The sequence below is a fragment of the Myotis brandtii genome, unplaced genomic scaffold (genome assembly GCF_000412655.1).
Source record: "Myotis brandtii unplaced genomic scaffold, ASM41265v1 scaffold496, whole genome shotgun sequence".
NCBI classification, from domain to species: Eukaryota; Metazoa; Chordata; class Mammalia; order Chiroptera; family Vespertilionidae; genus Myotis; species Myotis brandtii.
Window position 1 is genome coordinate 12,178 of NW_005368921.1, and position 8,712 is coordinate 20,889.

The 8,712-nt window shown below is 42.3% G+C and overlaps 1 pseudogene; it reads left to right on the forward strand.

The window, feature by feature from the left end:
- The first annotated feature begins 6,656 nt into the window (after positions 1-6,656).
- Positions 6,657-8,067, forward strand: LOC102247680 (annotated as a pseudogene).
- Positions 8,068-8,712: the final 645 nt, after the last annotated feature.

The following is an 8,712-nucleotide window of genomic DNA, read 5'->3' on the forward strand; positions in this document are numbered from 1 at the left end:
TATATATATTTTTTCTCCTTTTTCTTCCTTTTTCTTTTCTCTCTTATCTTTTCTTCTTTCTTCAATTTCATTTGTGCCCTCTTTTCTCACCCCTAATTCTCTTTTCTCAGGTGGTCACTTATATTGGGGTTATCAGTGTCATCAGTACATTCGTGTTTTGTTACCTTTGTGTTGTGTCTTGTCGAGGTGAATTTTATCCTGTCTGGACAATGTGCTAGAGAGCGAGCCACATAACCAGACACCTGGAGAGGAAACAGCACCAGACACAACTACAGAAGCAGGAAGAAGGCGGCAGTGAGGGAGAGAGCGTGAGTGAGTGAGGGAGCAAATGAAGAGTGTGTGGTCCTGTGGTGTGTGTGTTTGTGTGTGTGTGTGTGTGTGTGTGTGTGTGTGTGTGTGTGTGTGTGTGTGTGTGTGTGTGGCACAGATAGCTCCCGCAGGACCTTCGGGGGCAGGCTAACCAGGCTCGCCTAACTAGGCAGCCTCTATTACCATTGCAAACATTACTGGGAGGACGGCTCTTCCTCAGAGGCCTCGCCTTTTTGAATGGGAGAGCTGCTATAACTGGGAGCCCAGCCTCACCTCCTCCCAGGGTGCCCTCAGATAACACCTGGGACTCTGCAGCCACCCCTGCCAGGGACCTGCTACCTCGGCTGTGTTTCCACGGTCACTGAGTCTCCAGACACCCCGGACGCAGGCTCCTGTGAGTTCCTAAGAGCGCTCCCATCTGACCAGCTGAGGGCACTGTGACCACACAAGCAGCAGCCCCAGGCCTAAGAGCATCAGCCTCACGTGGCCTGCCCCTGTCCAAGGAGCAGCAGCTGCGTGAGTAACCTGCTCCCCCATCTGAGGAGCACCAACCTAAGGAACTGCCTGCCCCCATCTGAGGAGCAGCAGCTCCTCAAGTTGCCTGCCCATGACTGAGGAGCAATAGCCCCGTGCAACCTGCCCCCATCCTAGGAGCAACAGCTGCACGAACAGCCTACCCCAATTTGAGGAGCAGCAGCTGCCTGAGCAGACCACTCACATCTGAGGAGAGGAAGCCCTAAGCAGCCAGCACAGGTCCAAGGAGCAGCAGCCACACGCAGCCCACACCTGTCTGAAGAGCATCAGCCGGGTGAGCGGCCTGCCCCAGTCTGAGGAGCAGCAGCCACATGTGTAGCTCAATCCCATCTGAGGAGCAGCAGCCGCACAAGCAGCCCATCTCCCATCTGAGGAACATCAGCCACGTGAGCAGCCCGCCCCCGTATGAGGAGCAGGAGCCCTGTGAGCACCCTACCCCTGTCCAAGGAGCAGAAGCCACATAAGCAGCCCACCCCATCTGAGGAGCAGCAGCCGCACAAGCAACCCATCTCCCTTCCAAGGAGCATCAGCCACGTGAGCAGCCTGCCCCTGTATGAGGAGCAGGAGCCCTGCAAGCAACCTGCCCCTGTCCAAGGAGCAGAAGCCACATGAGCAGCCCACCCCATCTGAGGAGCAGCAGGTGTGCTAGCAGCCTCCCCCAACCAGCCAGAGGAGCCACCACTGCTGTGAACAGCATCCACCTGAGGACCCTCTGCCAACTGAGGAGCAGCCACTGTCGTGACCAGCCGAGGAGCAACCACAGCCCGAGAGGCCACTGCCACCCAAGGATCAGCCCCTGCATGACTCGACATCTAGTCAGTGAGATCAAAAATAGGTAGACAAAGAACCCCAAAAGGAAAGAAAAGGAGGATTGCCAGAAAAGAAGCTAAGTGAAACAGAGGCATGCAATATGTCAGAAAAAGAATTCAGAATAAGGGTCACACAGTTCATAAACCAGATGGATGAAAAAAATCAACAACTTATGTAAGAATCAAGAAAAAATAAAGAGTGATATAGCTGCAATAAAAAAAACACCATGTAGCCCTAACCAGTTGGGCTCAGTGGATAGAGCGTCAGCCTGCGGACTCAAGGGTCCCAGGTTCGATTCCAGTCAAGGGCATGTATCTTGGTTGCGGGCATATACCCAGTAGGGGGTGTTCAGGAGGCAGCTGATCAATGTTTCTCTCTCATCAATGTTTCTAACTCTCTATCCCTCTCCCTGCCTCTCAGTAAAAAATCAATAAAAGATATTTTTTTTAAAAAACACCATGTAAAATTTCAACAGTAGACTAGGAAAAGCAGAGGACTGAATTAGTGAATTAGAAGACAGGGAAGCAAAACACACCCAAACTAAACTGCAATTGGAGAAAAAATGAAAAGACAGGAGGAGAGCCTAAGGGAGGTATGGGACAGCATGAAACAAAGCAACATGTGAATAATAGCAGTGTCAGAACAACAGGAAGAGGAACAAGGGTTAGAAAACATATTTGAAGAAATAATGTCATAATACTTCCCTGAAGTCGGGAAGAAAAAGGGCACATAAGCACATAGAGTCCCAAACAACATCAACCTGAAAAGACCCACAACAAGACACATCATAATTACTATGGCAAATGGTCAGGACAAAGAGACAACCTTAAAGGCTGCAACAGAGACACAGAACGTTACATACAAGGGATCTCCCATTAGATTACAAATGATTTCTCAACAGAACATTTCACCCCAAAGCCATGGAATATACATTCTTTTCAAGTGCACATGGGACATTTACAAAAATAGACTACATATTGGGTCACAAGAAAAGTCTCCCCAAAATTGAAGAAGATTGAAATCATATCAAGCATCTTCTCAGACCACAATGGCATAATATTAGAAATAAACTACAATAAAAACAATCCAAAAATTCAAACACTTGGAAGCTGAATAGCATGCTATTAAACAATGATTGGGATACCAAAGAGATCAAAGAAGAAATTAAAAACATCCTGAAACTAATGACAATGAAAACACAACAATCCAAAATCTATGGGACACAATGAAACCAGTCCTGAGAGGGAAGTTTATAGCTCTACAGGCCTACCTCAAAAAAACAAGAAAAAATGGTAGTAAATCATCTAACTCTACAACTAAAAGAATTAGAAAGAGAGCAACAAGAAAAACCCAGAGTGAGCAGAAGGCAAGAGATAATAAAATCAGAGCAGACACAAATAACACAGAGACAAAAATAAATAAATAAATACAAAAGATCAATGAAACCAAGAGCTGGTTGTTTGAAAAAATAAACAAGATTGATGAGCCAGGCTTACCAAGAAGCAAAGAGAGAGGACCGGACATATTCCTAGAAAAATACAACCCTCCAAAACTCAATCAGGAAAAATCTAAAATCTCAATAGGCCAATAACTATGGAAGAAATTGAAGCAGTCATCAAAAAAGCTTCCAGCAAACAAACGCCCAGGCTTCATAGGGGAGTGTTACCAAACATTCAAGGCAGAACTAAAACCTATCCTCCTCACACTATTCCAAAAAATTCAAGAAGAAGGAACACTTCCAAGTTCAGTCTATGAGGCCAGCATCATCCTAATAAAAAAATAAAAAAACAGATAAAGACAACACAATGAAAGAAAATTACAGGCCAATAACTCTCATGAACATAGATGGCAAAATCCTCAACAAAATTCTAGCAAATAGGATCCAGCACTACATCAGAAAGATCATAAACAATGACCAAGTAGGATTTATCCCAGGGATGCAAGGATGGTACAATATCCACAAAACAATAAACATGATACATCACATAAACAAATTGAGACATAAAAATCACATAGTCATATCTATTGATGCAGAAAAAGCATTTGACAAAATCCAGCACCCTTTCTCAGCAAGGTGGGAATAGAAGGATCATACTTCAACATAATAAAAGCCATATATGACAAACCCACAGCCAACATCATACTCAATGGGCAAAAACTAAAACCATTCCCCCTAAGCACAGGAACGAGACAGGGATGCACACTCTCACCACTCCTGTTCAACATAGTACTGGAAGTACTAGCCATTGCGATCAGACAAGAAGAAATAAAAGGCAACCAAATTGGAAAAGAAAGAGTAAAACTGTCCTTATTCACAGATGACATGATACTGTACATAGAAAACCCTAAGACTCTATCAAAAAATTATTAGACTTGCCCTAACTGGTTTGGCTCAGTGGATAGAGCGTCGGCCTGCGGATGCAAGGGTCCCAGGTTCGATTCCAGTCAAGGGCATATACCTTGGTTGTGGGCACATCCCCAGTGGGGTATGTGTAGGAGGCAACTGATTGATGTTTCTCTCTCATCGATATTTCTAACTCTCTATCCCTCTCCCTTCCTCTCTGTAAAAAATCAATAAAATATATTTTTTTAAAGTTATTAGACTTAATAAATGAATTCGGCAATGTAGCAGGATACAAAATTAACTCCAAGAAATCTTTGGCCTTTTTAAACACCAATAGTGAACTTACAGAAAGAGAGACTAAAAAAGCAATCCCATTTACCATCACACCAAAAAAAAAAAAATAGGATACCTAGAAATAAACTTAACTAAGGAGGTAAAAGACCTATACGCTGAAACTACAGGACACTGAAAAAGATATAGAGGAAGACATAAACAGATGGAAGAACATACTGTGTCCATGGATTGGTGGAATCAACATCATTAAAATGGCCATACTACCCAAAGCAATCTATAGATTCAATGCAATCCCCATTAAAAAGAATGACTTAATGAGTATAATAGCTGTAGTAAATAGCTGTAAATACATTATTTAATTATGCAGGAAAATGCACAGGCATTTGACTTGGCTATGTACTTTTGCCTAAACTCCAGCCACTGTGAAGTGAAACTGTAGCTGTAGGTTTGGGTTCGGTAGAAAACATACCCTAAAGATCATAGTTTTAGGGCACTACTGGATATTAGCCAGCTCAATATCTATCAAGTACTGAACAGCAGTCTTCTTTTTTTAAAAAGTTATCTTTATTATTGAAAGTATTATAGTTGTTCCCCTTTTCTTCCCTATTGACTCCCTCTCCCCCAGCCCTGCCTACCCTCCATGCCTTCATCACACTAGTGTCTGTGTCCATGGGTTATGCATATATACGTGTAAGTTCTTTGGTTTGTTGATTTGTTGATGAAAGACATTCTGACAGATGTGAGATGGTACCTCATTGTTGTTTTGATTTGCATCAGGTAATTAGTGACTTTGAGAATGCTTTCTTATGTCTCTTGGCCTTCCTTACGTCTTCTTTTGCAAATTATCTATTTAGGTTCGTTGCCCATTTTTTGATGGGGTTGTTTATCTTCCTTTTGTTAAGTTTTATGAGTTCACTGTAAATGTTAGAGATTAAACCCTTACTGGAGATAACATTGGCATATACAGTGGGGCCTTGACTTACGAGTGTCCCGACTAATGAGTTTTTTGAGATACCAGCTGTCTCTTGGCCGATTTTTTGCTTTGAGTTGACAGAGTAATTTGAGTCAATGAGCTCCTTAACAAGCTCGGTCTCGGAACGAATAAACTCGTAAGTCAAGGCCCCACTGTATATGCCAATGTTATCTCCAGTAAGGGTTTAATCTCTAACATTTACAGTGAACTCATAAAACTTAACAAAAGGAAGATAAACAACCCCATCAAAAAATGGGCAACGAACCTAAATAGATAATTTGCAAAAGAAGACGTAAGGAAGGCCAAGAGACATAAGAAAGCATTCTCAAAGTCACTAATTACCTGATGCAAATCAAAACAACAATGAGGTACCATCTCACATCTGTCAGAATGTCTTTCATCAACAAATCAACAAACCAAAGAACTTACACGTATATATGCATAACCCATGGACACAGACACTAGTGTGATGAAGGCATGGAGGGTAGGCAGGGCTGGGGGAGAGGGAGTCAATAGGGAAGAAAAGGGGAACAACTATAATACTTTCAATAATAAAGATAACTTTTTAAAAAAAGAAGACTGCTGTTCAGTACTTGATAGATATTGAGCTGGCTAATATCCAGTAGTGCCCTAAAACTATGATCTTTAGGGTATGTTTTCTACCGAACCCAAACCTACAGCTACAGTTTCACTTCACAGTGGCTGGAGTTTAGGCAAAAGTACATAGCCAAGTCAAATGCCTGTGCATTTTCCTGCATAATTAAATAATGTATTTACAGCTATTTACTACAGCTATTATACTCATTAAGTCATTCTTCTCATTTATTTCTAAAATTTGGAGGAATTTTAACAATAATTTATTTGTGTAACCTCCTGGCCACTCTCCTACTATCCTTCCCCTGGGGTTGAAAACAGACTTACCCGACAGGTGGATTGTGAACAACAATATTCCCTCTCCTGTTTTATATTGTTTTTTCTACAGATAGATGTCAGACTGTTCAAATTCATGAAACAAAAGGGTCTGCCCCAAGTGGTGGGGTAGAGTTGGGTTTCTAGAACTGTCTATCTGAGAGATATGGCAACTTGAGAGGATCTTATCAGGATGTTCATAGCCACGTTTTAAATATTTCTATCCATAATAAAATTTGTATTTTAATCTCCATTTACTTGCTTACTTTTTGCTCTCTTGGTGACTCAAAACTCAAGCAAGGAATAAGGGTGGGATTCCTTCAGATCCCACAATGCCAATAGTGACACAGAGAGACTCAAACATGGTGTGTACATAATGCGGTATTACACATTGGAGGCAAAATGTGGCAATACACTTCAAAGTTCTAATATGTAAGTGGGTTTTACATCAGAAATTCCTCTTCTGCTTTTTCGCAACGAGTTTTCGGCCAGAACACAGGTGTCGTGAAAACCACCAGTAACTCAAACCCAAGATGGGAAAGGAAAAGACACACATCAATATAATCGTCATTGGACACATAGATTCCATCAAGTCTACCACTACTGGCCATCTGACGTACAAATGTGGGGGCATCGACAAAAGAACCATCGAGAAATATGAGAAGGTGGCTGCTCAGATGGGGAAGGTCTCCTTCAAGTATGCCTGGTTCTTGGATAAACTGAAAGCTGAACGGGATTGCGGTATCACCATTGACATCTCCCTGTGGAAATTCGAGACCAGCAAGTATTATGTGACCATCATTGATGCCCCAGGGCACAGAGACTTCATCAAAAACATGATTACAGGCACATCTCAGGCTGACTATGCTGTCCTGATTGTTGCTGCTGGTGTTGGTGAATTTGAAGCAGGCATCTCCAAGAATGGGCAGACCCGTGAGCATGCCCTTCTGGCCTACACACTGGGTGTGAAACAGCTGATTGCTGGTGTTAACAAAATGGATTCCACTGAGCCACCCTACAGCCAGAAAAGATACGATGAAATTGTTAAAGAAATCAGCACCTACATTAAGAAAATTGGCTGCAACCCTGACACAGTAGCATTTGTGCCCATTTCTGGTTGGAATGGTGACAACATGCTGGAGCCAAGTGCTAATGTGCCTTGGTTCAAGGGATGGAAGGTCATCCGTAAAGATGGCAATGCCAGTGGAACCACACTGCTTGAAGCTCGGGATTGCATCCCGCCACCAACTCGTCCAACTGACAAGCCCCTGTGTCTGCCCCTCCAGGATGTTTTCAAAATTGGTGGCATTGGAACTGTCCCTGTGGGCCAAGGGGAAACTGATGTTCTCAAGCCCGGCATGGTGGTCACCTTTGCTCCAGTCAATTTTATAACTGAAGTAAAGTCTGTTGAAATGCACCATGAAGCTGTGAGTGAAACTCTTCCTGGGGACAATGAGCTTCAACGTCAAGAACGTGTCTGTCAAAGATGTTCACCGTGGCAATGTGGCTGGTGACAGCAAAAATGACCCACCAATGGAAGCAACTGGCTTCCAGCTCAGGTGATCATCCTGAACCACCCAGGCCAGATCAGTGCTGGATGGGCACACCGCTCACATTGCTTGCAGATTTGCTGAGCTGAAGGAGATTGGTCGTCGTTCTGGGAAAAAGCTGGAAGATGGCCCTAAGTTTTTGAAATCGGGTGATGCCGCCGATCGTTGATATGATTCCTGGCAAGCCCAGGTGTGTTGAGAGCTTCTCTGACTACCCTCCTCTGGGCCGTTTTGCTGTTCGTGACATGAGACAGACAGTTGCTGCGGGTGTCATCAAAGCCGTGGACAAGAAGGCAGCTGGAGCTGGCAAAGTCACCAAGTCGGCCCAGAAACTCAGAAGGTAAATGAACATTATTCCCCACATCTGCCACCCCAGTCTTAATCGGTGGTGGAAGAACTCTCAGAACTGTTTGTCTCAGTTGGCCATTTAAGTTTTATAGTAAAAGACTGGTTGATTACAATGCATCATAAAACCTTCAGAAGGAAAGGAGAATGTTTTGTGAACCATTTACTTCTTTTGTGTGAGTGGCAGTTTTTAAGTTATTAGTTTTTAAAATCAGTACTTTTTAATGGAAACAAGATGACCAAAAATATGTCACAGAATTTAGAGACCCATTAACATAACAAAGTTTAATGAAAAAAAAAGAAATTCTTCTTCTGATGATTTAAATAAAAAAAATCAATAATGTTTATTAAAAATGAGATTTTTAATATATAAATTTTAATAATGAAATATGGGAAGCTTTCTTAGATAATGGCTTACACATAAAAAGAATACATACAGAAAAATTATGATACAAACATATATTTTTACCCTGGGAAAGTATGTACAGTTGTTGGATTAGAAATTTTGTCAATACTACTTTCAAGAATTTTTGTTTTCATAGAAAATGCAGACAAAGCAATTTTGTTGTCTTTTGTTAACAGTTTGTTATCTATGGGTTGAAGAGTAGCCAGAAATCTTTTCATCATACAATTATTGTTCTGCA